Source organism: Miscanthus floridulus, chromosome 6, assembly GCF_019320115.1.
Source record: "Miscanthus floridulus cultivar M001 chromosome 6, ASM1932011v1, whole genome shotgun sequence".
NCBI lineage: Eukaryota > Viridiplantae > Streptophyta > Magnoliopsida > Poales > Poaceae > Miscanthus > Miscanthus floridulus.
In genome coordinates, this window is record NC_089585.1 from 19,314,817 (window position 1) to 19,320,816 (window position 6,000).

The following is a 6,000-nucleotide window of genomic DNA, read 5'->3' on the forward strand; positions in this document are numbered from 1 at the left end:
AGAGAGGTGCTAAGACTGAGCAGTAGGTCGTTGTTTTAATTCCTCAGAATACACTATTTTTTATATAGTTGGAGACCTATATAACTTGCATGGTAAAAAAATTTGTCTAGGAATTGCCTAGAATTTCATAAAATTTGCCCCAGGAGGCAAGTAAGGCGATGGTTCATTTGGTTGGAAGCAATGTGCCTATGAAATTTAATAAAAAAAGAATATGTTTTCTTGTGTATACAATTTTAATATCATTTGATTAATATACACCATATGATATAGAAAAAATATAAATCAACATTTTTATGAATTAATAATATACAAAAAATGTAAATAATTCTTAAAACATATTTGTCTTAAACTAATGAGATTGGAATTTAGAAGCATCAATATGATTGAAACAAAACATATTTATTTTAAACAAATTAATTAGATCCAAAAGTACAAAAATTCTTACAATAACAAATAAGATTTGTAAGTAGATACATCAGTATGATTGAAAGAAAACATAACTTTTGCTTTGAAAAAAATAATGGGATTCCAAAAAAGTAAAAACACTAGTATGATTGAAAGACAGAATTGTTTTAGGGTGAAAGATAATATACTTTTATAGAGAGTCGCACCCTAAATGATTATATGGTGGACAACTGTAAAGAGAAAAAAATATTTTGCATCTTGAATATCCATAGCTTGTTGAAAGGATTGGAGAAACAATGACCAAGAGAGCAAAATATGACTAATAATACTTTTATTGGATCAGCATCAAAGGATAATACACTTTTACTCCTGCCTTGGATAGGAAATCTCAAAAAATTAATTTATGATGCTTTTATGCGTGATACAGGATGGAATGAGATCAACCAATTAAGACACCCTCTTACTTCCCAAGGACACCCATACTCAGTCCATATGCCATAACTGAGACGGACCGAGGTGCAACCAAATTGATGCATTGCATACTTTGCAGCATAGAGAGAAACAGATGCATAGTAACATCTCGTATACAACTAAACCTATAGGAAACCATAGCAGATAGTATGGTGTTGTTCTAGGCCCGAGCCTTCGAACACTGGGTTACTCCATGAGCGAAATCAATACGAGGAGTGGCTAAACAGAAGCATCGAACAAGAAAGAGTCCTTTCATTACCTTTTTTCCTCTTCCTTTATACTTCCCTCGATAGAGGCTATTAGTTATACACGTCCGTAGGCTTTTCGAGAGACAAAAATGCCCCTGCAACTACCCTATATTTGGAGAATATTCCTCGGCGTCATGGGCTTGTTCGCCATTCAGGAGTCACCGCCTGCCTCGGGTAGCGCCGACCCATCTCTTGTCGCCTCCCCGGCCGACCGAGTGGGCCCCTAGCGGACAGACGTTATCGGCCACTTTAGGGCGGTCGACAGCTCCAATCAGCAAAACCTACAAAGGCAACTGGACAAATCGTTAATCGACTATTCGCCCAAGCGAATGGCTCGAGCCAGTTCCAAACCCAGATCGGGTTGCTCCTCTCGCCATAGCGAAAAGGGTTGAGCCTGGCGGGCCCTTATCGCTGGACCCGGTATTCCGCCCTAACAAAATGGGGAATGCGGCTCCGCAACTCGGGCTCCTTTGCCCTTGCCGTTTCGCACTTGCCATTTCGCTAGAACGAGATGCTTGATGCGCCGACGGGCTAAAACCGTCCATTCCCTTGACGTCCGTCATCTCGCCTGTGCGAGATGCTTCCTGCTCTAGCGAGGTGCATCCAGGGCGGCGGATGGGCCCCTTGGGGTGCCCAAAGGAGGGCCCTGCCCCCAACATTAGCCCCTCGGCATCACGCGAAAGGGTTTTCGACTTTAGTGTGGATGCCTTGCATATTTACCGGAGCTGTATGCCCTGGGGCTTGGATGCCGTCCCCGGCGAAGGGTGGAGGTCCTTGGCGATGGTTATACTCAAGCTGATTATATTTTATTATTTTTATTATTGTTATTTATTATTATTATTTTTTAGCAAGGTGGCGGCGACCATTTTCCGTTTCGTCGGTTTTTGAGCCTAGGTTACTAATTATTGGAATTCGAACCGTCGCAACGGTTAAGCGAACCATCACGTCGGTTCCTCGAGGCGTGCGCGCGGCTCGGCGGGTGCCTATAAAAAACCCCTGTGTCAGAGGAGCCATGCGCTCTTATCTTTCCTTCAGCCTGCGCTCGCGAGTCAAGCCTTTGCTCTTCGGCCTTTCGCTCGAATTGCTTGGCGGCTTTCTTGCTCTCGCCTAGACTCCACTCTTCGTCGAGCTCTTCAGCAGGTTGGCTCTTTGATTTCTTCTATTCGCTGTTTATTTGCTTATTGAGTACTCGTACTATTTTTAATGTTTAGATCTTTTCGCTTCTTTACTATTTTTGTTTCTTTTTTGGTTTTCCTATGTGACTCGCTTGGATAGATGTCAAGTGAGTCAATGTCTGGCGATAGTTCGACCAGCGGGAGTTCATCTGACGGCTCTAGCTCAGGATCTCGCACTCAGTCGTGAAGTGTGTCTGAGCGAGTGATGGCTCAGTCGCCAACTGCGCAAGGTGGTAAATTGGCGGCGGAACACCCTGTTGAAGGCTGCCCAAGCCCTTCGCGTATTGATATCGGTGAAGAAACGGATACAGATGTCGAGATTATGGAAGAGGGCGAAGAAGGCGAAACCCCGGGTCCAGTGCCGACAGCCGTTAAGGGGCAACTTGATTTAACTCTGGCTACCTATCGGATAGGGCGTTTGCGCGTCACAGAGGCGGAACTTGATGATTATGTTGAACGAGGGCTTCTCAAGCCTACACTTCGTGGTCTGTGCCGTGCGCCAGACCTAGAGGATGTGCCGTGCCCGGAGCCCTATGAGGTTGTCGTCTTTCGTGATTTTTTGTGGCGGGATTGCGGTTTCCATGTAAAGATTTTGTGGGCGAAGTCTTGCAGTGATTCAATCTACAAATTCATCACCTGACACCTAATGCTTTCGCGCGGCTGGGTGTGTTCGCCATGGCGCTCAAGATGTTAGGGTGTGCTCTAAGTGTGAATACTTTCGCACGCTACTACAAAACCCATCTTCACAAGAAGACGGTGAAGGACAAACGGACCAAGGTCGAGATGGTGGCCCATTATGGCTCGTATAATTTTGTTCCGAAGAAGACGAAGGGCACCGTGCAAATTGTGCTAGCTTACCGGAATAAGTGGCCATGCTGGACTGATTATTGGGTTTATCACCGCGTGTGTTCTGATGAAGACGTGGCCGAGGTGATGATAAATGGCCTGCCGAAAGCGCACATACTTGTGTCGGAGATGACACCGATGGAGGGATTTCGCCTGACCAAAGTTCTGGTGGATGGGCCACACGATACCGACGCTGCATACGCCTTCGCTTTGACATCGCGCTGGTGAAAGGTCCTAATGGCTAGAGGGAGGGTGAATAGCCTAATAAAAATTTCTACAACAACACTTAACAAAATGGTTAGACAATTATGAGACGAAGCAAGTGTTGCGCTAGCCTACTCAAAATGCAAGCCACCTACCACAATTCTAGTTTAGATACTATCTATTCACACAATAGCTATGACACTACCCTATGTTAGTGTGCTCTCAAAGGCTAACTAAAGAGTCACACCAATCAAGCAAGCAAGCTCTCACAACTAGCTACACTAAAGAGCTTGACAACTAGTTTACGGTAATGTAAAGAGAGTGATCAAGAAGGTTATACCGCCGTGTAGATGAAGGAACCAATCAATCATAAGGATGAATAACAATGAAGACTAATCATCTCAGAATCAATGATGAACACAATGATTTTTTACCGAGGTTCACTTGCTTGTCGGCAAGCTAGTCCTCGTTGTGGCGATTCACTCACTTGGAGGTTCACGCGCTAATTGGCTTCACACGCCAAACCCTCAATAGGGTGCCGTACAACCAACATAAGATAAGGATCACACAAGCCATGAGCAATCCACTAGAGTACCTTTTGGCTTTCCGCTGGGGAAAGGTCAAGAACCCCTCACAATCACCACGATCGGAGCCGGAGACAATCACCACCCTTCGCTCGATGATCCTTGCTGCTCCAAGCCATCTAGGTGGCAGTAACCACCAAGAGTAACAAGCGAATCCCGCAGCAAAACACGAACACCAAGTGCCTCTAGATGCAAATACTCAAGCAATGCACTTGGATTCTCTCCTAATCTCACAAAGATGATGAATCAACGATGGAGATGAGTGGAAGGGCTTTGGCTAAGCTCACAAGGTTGCTATGTCAATGCAAATGGCCAAAGATGTGAGCTTCAACCGGCCATGGGGCTTAAATAAAAGTCTCCACAAAATAAAGCCGTTGTACTTCTTCACTGGGCACAACGCGGGCTGACCGGACGCTCCGGTCATGTTGACCGAACGCTGGACCACAGCGTCTGATCGCCCGATGATAGCCACGTGTTCCGATCACAATGGTCACTTGAGTTGACCGGACACTGCGCTATTACTGACTGGACACTGAGCCACCAGCGTCCGGTCGTTTTCAGTAAGGTTCCAGAAACGCTTTTCGCCCACCGGACGCGTCCGGTCAAGCACGACCGGACCCTGCCATCGTCCGGTCAGAGACCCTAGCTTCTGTGCGCTGCCCGACAATAGGATCGGACACACCTCGCCAGTGTCCGATCATTTGACCGACGCTAGCATCTCTGTTGTTACAATTGACCGGACGCGCCGGTTCCACTAGGACCAGCGTCCGGTCACCTTTTGACCAGCGAGACTAACTTCTCTTCACCTCTAACTTCTTCACCCTTGCTCAAATGTGCCAACCACCAAGTGTATCATCTTGTGCACATATGTTAGCATATTTTCACAAACATTTTCAAGGGTGTTAGCATTCCACTACATTCTAAATGCATATACAATGTGTTAGAGCATCTAGTGGCACTTTGACAACCGTATTTCGATACGAGTTTCACCCCTCTTAATAGTATGGCTATCAAACCTAAATGTGATCACACTCCCTAAGTGTCTTGATCACCAAAACAAAATAGCTCCTACAATTTATACCTTTGCCTTGAGCTTTTTGTTTTTCTCTTTCTTCTTTCCAAGTCTAAGCACTTGATCATCACCATGGTATCACCATCATCATGTCATGATCTTCATTTGCTTCACCACTTGGAATGTGCTACCTATATCATGATCACTTGATAAACTAGGTTAGCACTTAGGGTTTCATCAATTCACCAAAACCAAACTAGAGCTTTCAGCTGGTAGATTAGTCGGGATTTGGTTGAAGAATGGATAGCTTGCGATAGCCCTCCATTGAGCCACGAGACTTGGTTTTTTGATATAGAGCGAAGGGATGGATATGTCTTTCCACGTCTCGCCGTCTCACCGTCGGATGCGTTTACCACCGATTTTAGCTTTGTGAACTTGATAAAGCACAAGGCCAAAGAGATCATTGGATTTTACGACGATAGAGAGCACAGGGGCTGGTGCCAATCTTTGGCTGGGAAGAGGCGATTAAACCACGTCTTTGAAGTGATGAGACTTTTCTATGCTGATCGGTCAGGCCCTTCGACCAGCCTTCCGGCTGATGACGCCTCCCCCATGGTCGTGGTCGTGGGGCCCGAGGGTGAAGAGGCAGGCACGGAAGATGATGGCCGGACATGGGACGAATACTGCTGCAATGGAGTCCCATAAGCGAAAGCTTAGCGGGCGAGGACGTGGTCCCGTGGAGCCTACCGATGTGCGGATTGGGAGAGAGATTGCTGGCAAGGTGGGAAATAGCAAAAAGGTCGTGATCGGACAGACCCACCGATTTGGGAAAGTCTAGACCGAAATGGCAGTGTTATTTTTTTTGTGTATTTTTTGCTGCTGTTGTTTTTGGTTTGGCCTTTCGTTTCTTAGTTCATTCTTGTTCTACCTATTCGCTGATGCGCTGTTGGCGCTGATCTTTCATGCTTCCTCGAGCTTCGACGGAATGGCCGGTAAGGCTAAAGTTGCTGATGGTTACGACGCCTTCGGCCTTGTGGACACCATGTCCATTGGTG